General features: G+C 34.6%; 1 protein-coding gene and 1 pseudogene across 2 annotated transcripts in view; both read left to right on the forward strand.

Moving 5' to 3' along the window:
- LOC119637323 (neurobeachin-like) overlaps positions 1-16819 on the forward strand; it is a 245055-nt gene that overhangs the window by 148975 nt on the left and 79261 nt on the right. The gene's annotated exons all lie outside the window — the stretch shown is intronic.
- Positions 596-2381, forward strand: LOC119637321 (annotated as a pseudogene).

Below are 16819 nucleotides of genomic sequence, written 5' to 3' on the forward strand. Positions count from 1 at the left end.
TATATTAAATATGCGAAATTTGGGTCACGTAATGTGTTGGATCGTTTGGACTAAGAAAAAAAATCGAAATAATTTTCATCTTTCACCCCAAGAAGTTCGATACCCGTGAAAAATTTGTAAACAAAAAAGCAACATCGAGTGGCATTCAGCAAATTTTCGCGCACGATACTATAAATAATTTCGCAATAAAATTTCGTTGTTTTAGTTTTTTAGCTTTTAAAAGATGAAAGTGTACGGAAGGCATACGCTTTCCTAAAATTAAATTAAATCTGTAATCTTTAGTTGTACAACCGTGAGAATTCAGAACCAACAATGCATTGTCGAGCAGATAGGCATAGTTTTGTTTAGTTCGATGCAACGTTTCATGTAGTGACCAATTGTACTATTATTTCAACAATTGACTTCTTATAGAACACAACCAACAGTTTTCGAAGGAATTTCATTCGCAGTAGATGTTTTTTTGCGGCACACAATGACAATCTTGTCAATGAGTTATTACTCAGTTTAAAGTAAAAGTGTAGAAAGAATTTTTATTAAAAATCTTGCATCGGTGTCAAAAAGCGAAGACGAAATAATAAAGTTGAACAAGCTAAAAGAGTTACAAAATTAAAGTAATGGCATCCGACCAATTTCAACAATTTTTAAATTCTTCTTTTTCGAACGGCAATGATGTTCGTCAACAAGCCGAGCAGACTTATAATAGTGTGCCACGCGAACTGAAGGGTACTCGTCCATCGGCCACCATACACAATAGGCAACAATTAGAAGAGAGGGTTGTCGCATGGCTGCTGTACTTTTATGTCGTTTATTCACGTGGCAATTCTTAGAATTTTATAAAGAGCTGCCGCAAGAGTCTCAAGCTCAGCTACTGCAATAGGCCCTTACTCCGAGTCTGCGACGCAAACTTTGCGAGCTTGTCTCCGAAGCGGTCCGCAACTTCATGGCCGAGGATGGTAACAACCAGCGGTCTGAAATATTGTAATTTTTATATCAATGTGCCAACTCCCTATCTTCGCAATTGCAAGCGTTAGGCTTGCGCATATTTGTAAGTGTACCAAATATTTTTGGTAATCCAGAAGCTCAGTACTTGAATTTAATCAAGCAGATAGTGGCTAAAAGAACGGATCCGTCTGTTGGCGCCGAGGTACGCCTGCAAGCGGTACGAGCTATATAAAGAATCGATTATATATAAACAGTTCGGTGATTTATTGCCACGCATGATTATGACAACAACTGAAACTATCGAACAACAAGAGTATGAATCGCTGCTTAAGCTTTTAATCGATTAGACCGACACGTGTTCGAAATTCTTACCGTCACGATTGTAAGACATTTTCAGAGCTTATATGTAGGTATTCACTTCGCAGGATATTGAAAATAACAAGCGTCATCGAGTTAAAAGAGATTACCGTTTCGTTGTCAGAAAATGTTTCAGCTATGATTCGTAGACGTGCTGAGAAGTATATAGCTTTGCTGATACCATTCATTTTGCAAATGATGACCGATATGGAAGACGATGAAGAGTGGACCATCTCTGATATGATCAGTGATGATGATACCAGCGAAAATAACGTTATTGTCGAATCATCTTTAAATCGCCTACCTCATGTTATGAAAACCTTGTCTTGATTATTAAGCCATAGAAGTTGGAAGCAGCTCTAAAGGCTATATCGGCTATAGGGTGAAGGATGCTGTGAACAAATGGAGGCAATGCTAGATCATGGCGTAGTTTGGTATTGAAAATTTTCTACGTGATCCGCATCCACGTGTTCGCTATGCTGTCTATAATAGGATTTGTGAAATGTCGAGGGGTTTCCTCTGACGTTTAAAAAGAAATGGCACGATCAAGCGGGTTCGTGGTTTATTGCCTCTTGTCAATATTTCGGAGGATTGTCCAAAGCGAATTTTAACTCTTTACTTGAATGCAATTATGACTAAGTTGGAAGCAGTTTTGAATTCTAAACTCAAGGAATTAGTCGAAAAGGGTAATAAACTGGCCTTGAAGGATGTAGACACGATTATTGCTTCACTGACTGATACGTCGGAAAAGCAGATAGTCAGTTATTGCGATCGATTAATGCCTTGTTTGATATTTATTATATGAAATGCTAACTCGGAAGTTTTGCGTACGCTAAGAGATAAAACAATAAGCCGTAAGTCTTTTTGGTTTGACCGTAGGACGCGACCCGTTTATTATGGACGCTGGTAAAATTATGGATAGATATGGTTTTTGAAGATGCACACGGAAGGTGACCTACCGCATGACGATTCTCAGACCGCTTACTTGAAATGATTCGGGAAAACAACGAAATTTTGCAGTACGCACCGCTGGGATGAACCCTTGCAACATGCTGAGCTCAAGTGTTCCTCTCAATAAGTATTTAAGAATGACATGCAAAAGCTTTTATGACGTGTTTACGTGGCTCAAGAATTCGGTTGTAGGGTGAAGTCACTACCCAATAGATCTTTGTAAAGCTTGTTCCTGCAACTTAGTACTTCAATGTTAATATTTAACCATTTACTCGTTAAAACTTTTAATGATTTGTCGGCATTAAAAATATGTTTTTTGTCTTGGTCGTGTTAAAAGAACACTGTCCGGATTAATAACAATAACAATATATATATGCGTACAATATATATTAGTTTGGGGAAAAAGAAATCCATTATTTTTTCGGTAGATGGCTGCACTGATAGATGTCTCGTAAAGTATCGATCACACAATTTCCGATGCTGTACATGTACATACTGTACATTTCGCAGTAAAAAAAAATTCTTTTGCTGTTTTTTGTTCGGTGCATTCAGTTGTGAGTTACAGCGTGTTAAAAATGGAAGTGAACAAAGAGAAAATTCGGTACATTTTACAGTTTTTCTTTGACAAAGGCGAAAATGCAAGCCAGGCGGCTAAAATTGTGAATGGTGTTTATGGTTCCGATACTGTAACAGCCAATTATGTGCAATTTTGGTTTCGTAGATTCCGTTCAGGAATTTTTGATGTTAAAGATGCACCTCGCACAGGTAGGCCGGTCGTCGAAAATGTCGATAAAATCGGAGAAATGATCGAAGTTGACCGGCATGTTAGCAGTCGTAACATCGCCCAGGAGCTAAAAATGGACCATAAAACACTTTTAAACCATTTACACAAAGCTGGATTCAAAAAGAAGCTCGATGTTTGGGTGCCACACCAATTAGCAGAAAAAAACATGATGGATCGAATTTCCATCTGCGAAGCCTTGGCCAAACGGAATGAAATAGACCCATTTCTTAAACGGATGATGACTGGAGATGAGAAATGGATCACATACGACAACCCTGTGCGAAAACGATCGTGGTCAAAGAGCGGTGAAGCACCTCAAACGGCCAGGAAGGTTTTGCTATGCATTTGGTGGGACTGGAAGGGGATTATTTATTATGAGTTGCTTCCATATGGCCAAACGCTAAATTCTGATCTCTACTGTCAACAACTGGACCGTTTGAAGATAGCAATTGACCAGAAACGGCCAGAATTGGCCAACAGGAGAGGTGTCGTGTTCCACCAGGACAACGCTAGGCCACACACATCTACAGTGACCCGCCAGAAACTTCGAGAGCTTGGTTGGGAAGTTTTATCGCATCTGCCATACAGTCCGGACTTGGCACCAAGCGATTATCATCTTTTTTTTGCATTGCAAAATTTCTTTAATGATAAAAAATTGGAATCTAGGGAGGATTGTGAAAATCGACTACTAGAGACCAGGACTTCTATGAGAGAGGCATTTTGAAGTTACCTTTAAAATGGCAACAAATCATACAACAAAACGGTGCATATTTGACCAAAATCGGACAATCCGAAGCATGTTAAATAAAGTCCTGAAGTTCATATAAAAATAATGGATTTCTTTTTCCCCAAACTAATATTATATGTAATACGTATATATATAAAATATAATGTATATTTATAATATATAATGTATATATAATATATAATATGTATATGTAGTTTACAGCGGATCACTCAAGAGTTGTTGCAAATGACGCGCACCTACGTATTTCGCAAGACGACTTCTCTAGGATGTATGCTAAACTTACGCCGACTCATGATTTGTTTAATTTAAACATGGTATGACATTCAAAATATAATTACAATGATTAAATAAACTAATATAAGCGTGAAGCATTAAAAGCTCTTCCTTAATCCTAACTTATGCAAATTGGATTCTTTTATTTTAGATCAGATCCTTAAGGTAAAGTCCAATAAGTGGCGTCTATGTTAGCCGCATTTACCGTCCGTGCGAACCTGTATAATTTTATCAACATTTAATTTTAATTAATTTCAATCCAAGTTACTTGACAAGGGCACTTGCACCGCAACGAAGTCGAAATTTTTATACGAAAATCGTAAACAAAAATTTCTATACATAGCTCTTTTACAAAACCCTTAAGCATATAACTGAAGCTACACCCGTTCACTCAAATCAACGCATTGTTTTGTGTAAACCACAACAATAATATCTTGTATCAAAAAATTTTGTTTATTTTATTGTCTCAATATTCGATAGCAATAGTTTTTATGTTCTTCATGGAGGATGCGGTCATTAAAAATGAATTAAATATGACAAATAATTGTTGATAGTTGTGTTCAAGTATAAAAAAAAAAAAACAAACTCTCGTGTACAAAAACAAAAAAAATTCATATATATCTACAGTTAAACATTTTAAATTTCATTTTGTGAAACATCAGCGTCGTATTCATTGTCAACTCCGCTCGCTTTTCAATATCAACCCAGCTATTCGTTGCGAACTGAATGCATATAACATATCATGGACTTGCTGTTATGACTGTGAACTAACTAGTTAGTTAGAAAGGATGAGAATTGGAAGCAGGAATCAAGTTCTATAACACGTCATAACACATCAACATATTGTGTTGCTATTACTGAAGGGTTTGGGACGTATAATTAAAAAAACAAAAAAAAAAAAAAAAAAAAAAGAAAAAAAACCAGCTACCACAATCCATGTAATGCAATGTTGAAACTATGTGGGTGTGTATGTCCTTCTGTGAAGGTTTGCGTCTGCCTGTGGTATTAATTCAAGCCAATGTAATGTACTTGTGCAGCTACGTATGTGTACTATGTGTGCAAATATACATATATATACGTATATATATGTGTATAAGCATGTGCGCCTCAGTGTATGCGGTAGAGTTATATTACAGTGTGTGAAACTATGTTATTTTGGTTTTGTTAATTCTCTCGCTCTCTCTATTCATTCAAAGGGTCTTATTGCCACTTTGTGGTTACTCTGTTGTATGGACGTCCGTATGGCTGTGTGAGGGCGTAATGTTTACAATTTATTCGTTTCTGTTGCTTGTTTTATATATTTTTGGGACATTTTCTTACCAGCCAATGCCACAGCTTTCGCTCATGTTCGCAGGCACTCACTTGTTGTTTTTTTTATTTTTTTTTTATTTTTGTTTTGTTTATTTAAGCTCTTGTTGATATTGTTGTTGTTGTTATTATTGTTAATACTTGCATGATGTGAATTTGCCGTTAGTTTTCTCTTTTCTTCCTATTTTGTGCTATTCATCTTTTGTTTGTTCAGTGGTTTGTTGACTTGCTAAACTCCCGTCTTTTTTCTGTTTCATTTTTTTTTTTTTTTTTTCAGGTTTTTCCTTGTTTAGTTTCATTATATTTCATGACATGGTCATGAATCATTCTGTATGTTGTATATGTGAATATGTTTATCTAAAGTTTTGAAATTTCCATTTCCTTAACTTTACACTCAGCTAAAGCTCTTTAATAAATCTTAAACATTTTTCATATTTGAACGCAACTCCAACTTGGAGAGATTTATATCAACGTTCACGTAACTTATACATATATACTTACTTATACGAGAGATGGCCGGTGCTGGCAAAATTCTCTATTAATTCTGTGTGCGTATGAAATTTCGTTACCAGAACTCTGAATAAAAGTTTTTGTTTTCCCGTAAGCTCTTGGATTTTTCCCCTCCTCTTTTTTCTTCTAGCTATTCATTTAACTCTCTAAATAAATATTGCCATAAAATTTGCTATTATTTCTAATTAGCAAAGTTTATAACTTTTGTTGTTGCTGTTATTGTTGCACAAGGTTCTTTGCAAAGAAGGAAATTTCTATGCATTCGTTGTGATAAACCAGAATCAAGAGTAATTTTTTTGATTTGAATAGAGTTCTTACCCTCTGTTAAATAACTAAATCTTTTCATTCACATATACATATAAATATATATAATATATATATATATATATACAGACGTAAAAGAATGTAAACACATTTACCTAAAAATATACTTTTATATAAAGTACTATATATATATATATATACATATCTTCGAAGTAAATGCGAATTTTTCAGGTTATGTGCTATTTAAAATTTGTGTCTTTTCTTTTAACAATAACCTGCACTCAAGTAATAGAAGACTATAACAATTTTCCGATTCAAGTCATTGTGTAAAAACAAAATTAGAAATGAGCGTAGAAATAGATATATGATGAATTAAGATTATTTTACTTGTTGTTGATAGCAACTTGTAAACTTGATAACGCCCTTGTGACTTCAACAAATTTCGCTAGGTTTTAGAAACAGCTTTCCTAGAAACATTGAAGATTAGTCTAGTTTAAGCTGTGGCTTTATTTATTTCTGTTAGGCGGGGCATACTTATGATCTCTGCTCAGTGGCAATCAATCGCTTAAGAATCGCTTCACTTTCTGCAGAGATTATCGTAATTTACAAAACGTTTGCTTTTTATCGCTCAGAAGACCAATTTATAGCTCCGCTTAACATACGCGAATTTAACTCAAAAAATATATGTCAGTAGTAAACTAGACAAATAGACTTTCGGAAATATCGCCTGTCTACGCATTCTAGTACTCTATTAGCTTCGTTTTTAACTGTACATGTTAGCAATTAAATGAGGATCGATTTGACCTGTTGCTGGTCATGTACGTTCTAAGAATTGGGAACTTTTGGTATGAGAAACAGTCCTAATACTTATTAATTTGGCGTATTATTGATTTGATTTGAGAAATTTTCTCACATTATTCATTTGCTAGAGGCATAAGTTCTTGTATTTTGATCCCCATGAATAGCTGGGTAATAGGTGAGAACCGCGACTAGCAAGTCAGTGCTCGCAGGCTTTAAATCTCAAAGGCGATGAAATTTATTTTGGTTGCAGCTATACTTCATGCTTCGTCAGAAAAGGCAGGGCAAGGCTCCCTATTTGTTTTTTGTCTCTTCGTTTTTTTCTAACCGTCAAAAATTGAAAAAACAAATTAATTACCACCAAAAACCGAAATATCATCAGTATACTATGTTAACACAAAAAGCAATCTTTTTGCACCAAATTACGCTTGGTTGCGGTTGTCTAAGGAAAACGTATAATTCACTTAATGACATAAGAAATAATTGCTCTCATATGAATTAAAACAAATATTAGAATATAACTATCAAAAGCATGAAGCAAACAGTGTTCTGTTAACTAAATTTCGGAAGAGTACAAATCGGAACATAATTAAAACAGAACTTTTTCAAAGCGTCTTCAAAACAAAATATCTCTTTATACTAATTGTTTAAAATTTGATGGGAAAAAATGTATGAGGTAAGATAAACTCGCATTTAACTAGCAAAGACACCTGCCATATCTGTTACCAAAACTCTGTTAACGACTTAACAGAGCTTTGTTCAATAATTAAAATTGAGATATAGTTCGATTTGAGAGCCTACTCCGTCCATATTAAAAAAGGGAAAATATTTTTGTGGACATCTCATCAATTTATATGAAAATACCTTTTAAACAAACTAAACAAATTCAAATTCTGCCTATCGGAGCTATTTTTAGCGGGTTTCGAAATTTGGTATGTTAGCGAAAAATAGATATGGAAGAATACCCAAATTTGAGACTCTAGTGCGCCCAAACTAGAGAATGTCGCCTGTATTCACCTATATCACGTGAATCTCTATAAAAGTACCTGTCGAATGGGCAAAAAAATTCAGACTCCTTTCAGGAATTATTTTAAACGACTTTTTAAAATTTTGTATGTTAGCAAAAATGGGTGTAACTATAGCGTAATATAGTATAGTACTAGTATACTATAGTACAGTAAGGTATATCACATCATACAGTATGTATACTATATTCTAGCATAGTAAAACATATACTAGTACAAAATACAATGTACTGTAATACAATATATACAGTATAGTGTATTTTGCACTAGAATACTATGCTATAGTATAGTGTATATATTGTATTACAGTGCAGTGTATTTTGTTCTGGAATATCTTGTACTACAGTATAGTGTATTTTGTACTAAAATATACTACACTCCAGTATAGTATTTTGTACTAGAATATACTGCACTGCAGTATAGTGTCTTTTGTACTAGAATATATTGTACTACAGTATAGCGTATTTTGTACTAGTATATATGGTACTATGCTAAAGTATAGTATATGTACTGTTTAATGTGATACAATTTACTGTACTCTGCTATACTCATACTATACTATATTATACTATACTTACACTCATTTTTCGCTAATAATGATAAATTTCAGTAGAATTGTTAAAAATAGTTCCCGAAAGAAAAGTCTGCATTTTTTTTTGCCCATTCGACAGGTACTTTTATATAGATTCATGTGATATTGATTAATATAGATGACATTTTCTAGTTTGGCCACACTAGAGTCTCAAATTTGCCCGTTATCCCATATCCATTGTTCGCTAACATACCAAATTTCAAATGCCAACCTTAACAGTCCGAATTGATTCTTATATAATATAATTATGAGGTAATTGCGAAGCGAAGATTAAAAATTGTTTGTGGAGGGATCACGTCTCAGCATATGTCCTTCGAATTGTGGATGCCACCTTTGAAAGAGAGTATACCGCTTCATAAAATTAGTTGCGTAAGGTAGCCTCGATATGTACATGAAGAACTGAGATTCGCAGCCAGCAATCGAGGCACTATAGCCTATTGTAGAGAAGGAAACTTTTTTCTCTGTGCTATCAAACTGTGGAGTGCTCTCCCCTCGAATATGCAAGCGATTGCCAGGGCTGATGCTTTTAAACGCTTACTAACTAAATAACCGCTTCGGTCAACATTTTGCGTATTCTTGTATGTGTATCATAATATAGACTCTAATAAGGGTATTGTTTATGATCATTAACTTACATGTTGTTTGCTCACCTACTACACACCGACACTTTAATTTATAAGGCTTGACACTTTTTGTGTAGGCGATAATTTAAAAGAAAAGAGTAATAATAATAAGCGTCGGTTGAGCAGAGAAGAAAAGAAGGTTAAGGAAAACATTGAATGGATAGCTACGAAACAAAAAGAATTAAGGTCAGACAAGATTCATAGATTATTTGAACTGTGAAAATGTGAAATCTTACACACAACACTTAAATTTTTTTGATTATTGCATTTCTTAAGAAAATTTATAATAATAATATATTAAATTTATTTATTTATTGTCAAAATATTTCGTAATTAAATTTACAAAGTACGGGGATAAAAGCTCCCGGATAATTTAGATCATATGCACGCCCGTATTTCAAAACCCTATCGCACTTGCGATATGCATCCGCGATCGTTGAGTTGTAAGCCTTCTCAGCTACTCGTACTCGCCTAATAAAATTAAATTCTTATTTGAGTCTCCTTTAAATTAATGGTAAAAAGTCGCTCATTAACTATGAGATCGATTTTTCTTCTTTTCCTGCAGAATCTGCCACTTCTTTTCAACCCCGAGAGAGAAATATTGAAAACGAAAAGTACCTAATAAACTAAAACATAAATGTCGTGCTTATTATTATTATTATTATTATTATTCATTTATAGCCAGAGAAATAAATTGTAAGACTACACTTAGAGCACTGGCATCTAAGGTTATCGGCTTTATTGGAAACTCTCCTGCCCTGGAGATTTGAATTCACGACCATTGAGTGGTTGTTCGAGACCCTTTGCCTACTTGGCTGCTCAGCCGGATAAGAAAAAAAAAAAAAAAAATTGAACACAAACATCTTATAAGTAAAATGTGTTTGAAGTATTTATGAACAAATTTAATTTATTCTTGAAACAAAATGGCTTTCCGTCAAAGTCAATTTTCCGCATTATTAAACTGCTTCCAATTAGTATAATGATTTTAGTTCGGTAACTCATAAACTGTCCATTGGTTAACAAGCAACAATTTTAAATAAACATTTAATTCCAAAGCATGTTAAAATAGTTATACATTTACACATAGTTTATGTTTACTTAATTGCATTGTTTACCAATAAATTTGCGGTTGGGTAGTTAAGTACACCTGTAATTATTGCTTTCATTTGTGTTCAGCTTCCGTGATAGGCTTAATTTGTAAAAATTATAAAAAAAAAAATTCATTTGTTTTTACACATAGGCATCTATATAAACCCATTTACACAGAAGACAAATAAAAAAAACTACATTCGGCCACATTCGATATTATTACTGCCTTACCTCACTTGCATCTGATGTATATATAAAAAATGTCGATTTTTCTCCTTTGAACAAATTGTGCTCAGATTTTCCTCGTACTTAATGATTTATTTACAGTTATTTTAGTTATCTTTGATTGAAAGACTAACTGTTTGACAATATTTTTCAAGTTGGATTTGTCGAAGCTGTTTATGTTTGACGTTATTTTAGTATTTCAGTGCAATTTTCAAAGTATTATATATCCCATCGGAACACAGATAAACATGCAAACTTTGTTGAGGTAACTTACGAAGAGCATTCACAATATTATCCATTAGGCAATTGCGTTAATTTTGGTAATTTTTTCACTCGAAAAAAGCATTTGCTGAGGAAAATAGTATGCAACATATGTATAGTAATCAAAATATTTCCCATAATTTTCCACAATTTTTTTCCATCTTTTTGGCAACATGCCGGTTGGTTAGGCCGCGATTCAATCATCGGCCCCTTCGCCAGCATTTCGAAAACACTTGCGAGACAAGCGATGTTGTATCGATCAGAACAAGTGATAATCAGAAGGCGCTACGTCAGGCGAGTATGCTGGATACGGGAAAGCTTCGTGCATTCTTGACAACTCTTGCAATGTATGGCCGAGCGTTGTCATGCAAGAGGATGACTTTGCGTATGTTAATCACTATTGCCTCTGTTTTTTGCGGCACATACATCGTTGAATCTGTTGAACTGGGGTCGGTAGACATATGAAGTTGCAGCTGTATTTGATTGTAAAAGCTCGTAATAAACTACACCTAGCTGATTCCAGTGCATGCACAGTAAAATTTTATTCCGCTTCGCAGTCGGTGTAAGTGGCCCTCCTGGACTAACCCATGACTTTTTGCGCTTCGAATTGTCGTGTTAGATTCACTTTTCATCGTTCGTCACAATACGGCACAAAAAATTTCTCTTATTTTTGCTTGGTAAACAATTAAACCGCTGTGTTAAAAGTTTGCAAGCTGATCCATCAAATGCTAACCTGTTCAACAGTTCTTTGGAAGTATGAGCTGGGCTTTCGTTCAATTAGCTTTCCAATTCATGGCCATTGAACTTTTTCGGTCCTCTAGATCATTTTTTGCAATTGACATCAAAACCACCACTTTTAAGCCGTTGAAACCAAAACCGATGAAGCGGCATCACCGTGAACTTCTGACCGTGCTTGCTATGCTCTGGTAGCAGATTTTTGCAAATTAAGCGATAATAGTAATGACTGTCGAATATGTAATTTTGAATGCTTCATGATTTAGAGTTGTTGAGTTACGCTGAATAACTCAATAGTATTAAGCGGAAAACTGTTTTTCCAGATAGAGAAAGGTTAAAATGATCGAGTTTAGCCATTACGTGCACTGGTATTTCCCGTTTCTTTATCATTTTTATCTGAGAAGGCCCTGACTAAAATTAACGCAACAACCTAACACATTACTCTATAATATAAGGAATACTTTGACGATTTCGAAAATTTAAGATCATCTCAAATTAATAGGTTGGCGAGAAAGTAGTGCCACTTAATACCATCTATAAGGAATTTCATTTATCAGATCAAGCCAAAAAGATAACATGCGTCGTTTGTGATCTCTGCTCTCTTTAGCATACATATCGTGGAATATGAAAGCACTATTCTCATTACTGTTCGTCGGATAGTTGTGAAGTGTAGAGTGAATTGCTGAAAGAAAGCAACGCATCGTTTGCTCGTAAAAACTTATGTAACACGTTGGCAAATAAAGTCGTAAACGTTCGGACCTGCCAAAGTTGATTTAACAAATATCTGATCGAGGATTTCACTCTTATGGAAGACCATCGATCTGAACGATAATGACGTTCCGCGGTCCGTGCTAGAAAGTAACCCACATTAAACCATTTTGCATTTGCAAAGGAATTTTGCATCCACCTTGCGACTGCTGAGGAAGACAATTCAACATTTTCTTCAAATTCAAATGTTTTATTCCAAATGTTTATATTGAGACCCGTTAATACCATCAAATCATGCGGTGAGTTAAAGATATGCTTGATTTTCATGTGAAAACTTAAGAAAACTTAATTGAAATGCTAAGGGGATTTATCAAAGTTAGCGGTTGTTAACACGCGTTTTTAATTTGTTTATCAATTCGTAGAGAGAGAGAGAGAGAAAGAGAGAGAGAGAAAGAGAGAGAGAAAGAGAGAGAGAGAGAGAGAGAGAGAGAGAGAGAGAGAGAGAGAGAGAGAGAGAGTCCAAGTTTATCTACGTAAGCAGAACTTTATACTAAATATATGAAGCTTTCATTAAGGGCTGAAAACATCTCTAAGCGAAGGTACTTTAAGTGCCCACTTAATGCTAATGGGTTCGGGAAAAACTTATAGTACGCAAATAAATTTTTTTCTTTCCATTTCGTTAAAATCTTTGAATACACATAAGGAAGAACGATGAACGTTTTCTTGGTCAGTATCAAATTCGAAATCGATGTAAGTGTCCGCCTGCATTATATACGTGGCAAATACAGTGCTGGTCGCAAAATTGAAAGTGAATATAGGCATAAAACTTGACAAGATCTTTCATGTCTTTGTAGGCTGATTAATATTGAGAATGGGGCAAGTGGATTTGAAGACACACACACACACTTAGTATAAACTAAGCTGAAGGCTTTCAAAAGCGAGAGAGCACTTCATTTGTATATTTGCCACTTTGTCATGAGACTCTTTATTTTCCTCGCCGGCTGAGGATTTGTGTTTGGACAAAGAAATAAAAAAAACAATAAAAGGAAACGTCCCGTCGGTTGTCTAGCGTCCGTCTGTCCACCGTAAGTCCGTCTGTAACCGTCTGGAGTCTTCCCTACAGTGCCATCACATGCACACCCCTTCGTCCCAGCCACAGCGGTGGCAGCACGCGCTTAGCCACTCATCGGGGACAAAAAAAAATTAAATAGACTAAACTAACTTACAGTACAGGCGTCGGTGCTGTGTCGGCCGCGGTAGCTGCTACATCGGCAATCTTGATCTCCAGGCCACGGGATGTTCCGTTTCTGCTTTAAAGTAATTCGTTGTTTATGGTTGCGATATCGTTGTTTTGTTGTAGTTTCCGAAACCTTTTTTTTTCAATTTTTTTCCTCTTGTTTTTTTTTCTTACTTGTTTTAAAATGGAAAAGGCCTAGGAGTGGTTGACTCGTTTTTTACGACATTTGGACTAAAAGTTTGTTTAATTATCCAAAATTGTTTTTCTTCTCTTTTCCTTAATGTCAAGCCGTCTTCTTTTTAACGAATGCTAATTTTAAGATAAACTTCGATTAGGTTTTTTTTTCCTCTTTTCTTTATTATATTATACGATTCTCACAAAATTTGTAATTAACTTATTTCTTAAATAATTGCTTTTAGTGCTTTAAATTTAGGAATGTTTAAATACAGGAACGCAGACAGATTGACATTTCATATTAATTTTCACATCTCTTTCATAATAAATTAAATCAAAGTTTATTTCAATCTTCTGTTTAATTTTTAATAGTTAAATTAGATAAAATATTCTGATATGCTATTCTCATAAACTAAAATGAAAAAACGTTTTATATTACACTTAAAGGTGTAAAGAGGAGCCGAGGAGACTCGGCCATAGCCGAATATAATTTTTTTATTTACGAAGACATTAATGAATTAACACAAGGTTCGACGTTGTTTCACTTGTACGTGCATTAACACTTTCATCTGAATTAATCTAAATGGGTTTATTTAACCATGAATCGATATTTCGAGGAGGAAGTTTCAAGGACATTGTCATTACAGGATATTTCCATCATGGCTGTTATTAAACTCTAGTGAAATTGTGTTATTTTAAGCTTTGGTACGATCAGGTATTTCAACCATCTCTTACTATACTCGGAAAAGCCGCAGAAAATAACCAAATTCATCGATGGTTTCTCTAAAACTATCAACTGTAAATTCACAGAGAAATAATTCCAACACTAGCTCCATCCCTTTTTAATCTCCAATATATGATGTTTATAAAAACTACGAGATTCTTCTGCATTCTTACTTATGCCTTTACTACTATGCTTCTACTGAATAAGAGTTACATTAAAATTGATAAAGAATTTGGTGGCAATCTCGTTGCAGATCATTAAAAATGTCAAAGTATCGAACTAAACATGAAACATTAGAGTGTTTACATCCCGTGTTTTCTTATTCTAAGTATTAGGTATTTAAGCCATTCTTGGCAGAATAATTTACATGTGACTAAATTAAAGCTAATTTTATTTGCACCAACAGCTCGATAATGAAACTACCATCTGCACGTACGACACCACTATAGTACAATGGAAACATTGTGAAGAAGTGGAGATTACTCCAATAGTTTCATTGACTTGGTTGTTTCTGTCGTATATATAAAACTCAAGAAATTACTTGTTCTAAATAAGAAGTTACAACATGATATCATGAGACATTTCCGTCTAATTTTATTTTACAATTTTTGGTTTGAAGGATAAGCATCAAATACTTCATGTCGGCCATCACCGTATGTTTCCTATAAATTGGATCAAAAAATATCGCGTACCTGGATGTTTTTTCCAGTTTGCTTCTCTTAAAATCATGATTACAGCTTTAAGTCTTTGGATAGAATATCCAAACTAGTTGCAAAGTCAAACACACGAGAACATACAGAAGATCGAGTTGACCGGATCAATGAAGATTTAGAGCCTATCTTACTGTTAAGTTCAATCAAAGCATGAAGCAATGTTTCAAGGCCTACAAAGTATGGGCTGCCTTTCCTACCAAGAGCCCTATTCCCAAGCTCCCGTATCGAGTTGTATCGAATGTAATGTAAAATCTCTCGTTCAACGTTTTCAAGTGAGCTGTAGGTGGCCATATCAACTTTTTAATGATACGGATTCATAATAATATATTGGTTTGTGGCATTTATTCAAACCAAACCGAGATTTATTAAATATCTTGTTATTTGTATGGTGGTAATATACACACAAACCTGAATACGAGATTTCTTAAAAAATTCCGGCCTTTACTTTATCGACTTATTTAAATATCAAAAGCTTAATATTTATTTATAGAATCGTTCATAGTCGTACTCCAGAATATATGGATACAAAGTTTAAATTTAACCTTCAACAATGCAATTTATAAGAACGAAATTCACTACCATTCACTATTAAGACAGTTGTTATGTTGACTAGGTTCGCAGGAGAAGTAAAGACTTTCTATAGTACTCGCTTATGTATGCGTTTGGTTTCAACTGGAAAACTGTAAAATTTTTCTACTCATATATTGCAAAAGACACTTGACCTTATTAGCGGAAAAGCGGATAATAATTACGTATTAATACATTGATAATAACGAGCCACTCATTCTTTCAATCCACTAAAGAAAAGAAGAAATTAAATGGAATCGTCGAATAAGTTCGTCCGCAAATCAATATATATATATATACTCCACGGGGTGGTTTTTTTCGGTTTTTTTGAGAGATGACATTACTGCTCCGTAACTATTTACCAAGAATGATATTTGTGGCATTTGTTGTTATCAAGCTGGGAAGGAATTATAGAAGTGCCAGTGCAGTACGTACTTTTACCACTGATGGTACATGTGAGAATACCGGCCTAATAACGAGAATTTGCACAGTGCATTGTCTTTCCAATTCGATTAAAGAGAAAAGAAACAAGTAAAAAAATTACATTCGACTCCGACCGAATCTTTTATACCCCTTACCGTTTTCCTGCGAAAGGCAAAAAAAGCAAAACAAACTAAATTTTTATGGCCTCTAATATGAAGTGGACGCGGCTGATTTTCTCTACATTGCAAATAAAAGTTTTGGTCGCGTAGGCGTGTGGGTGTTTTACGCGTGTGCCTAGAAAAGTTTAAGTCATCTCCAAATTCTTTTGCAAATTTGTAGGCGATATCTTAATTTTCGCTAACGGGAGAATGCTTACTACAATTACTACACAGTTGCGCAGACAGACAGATAGATCGACAAACAGACGGACATGCTTAGGTGCATTCCAATTTTGAAACTGCCCAAGAATATATATACTTGATGAAATTTTGAACCTTGTTTCCGCCCCTTACGTAGGTATTTAGGAAAAAAATTAAATTTTATTTAAATGATGCATTATAATATAGAATAGGCGTGGTAAATTTTTTTCAGTTCACAGATACATCTACACTACCTTTTACAGGATACGGGATTCAGATCTTTGTACATTTATTTGCTATAGTTTATGAGTAATGAACAAAAAATCAATTTTTAATTTTTTTTTGAAAATTAGGTTTGTGTTCAGCTTACGTGGGACAGTGGGCGTATGGTGCAACCGTACAATGTCAACGTGCGTGCTAGAAATTGCA

The sequence above is a fragment of the Glossina fuscipes genome, unplaced genomic scaffold (assembly GCF_014805625.2).
Source record: "Glossina fuscipes isolate IAEA_lab_2018 unplaced genomic scaffold, Yale_Gfus_2 59, whole genome shotgun sequence".
Classification (NCBI taxonomy): Eukaryota; Metazoa; Arthropoda; class Insecta; order Diptera; family Glossinidae; genus Glossina; species Glossina fuscipes.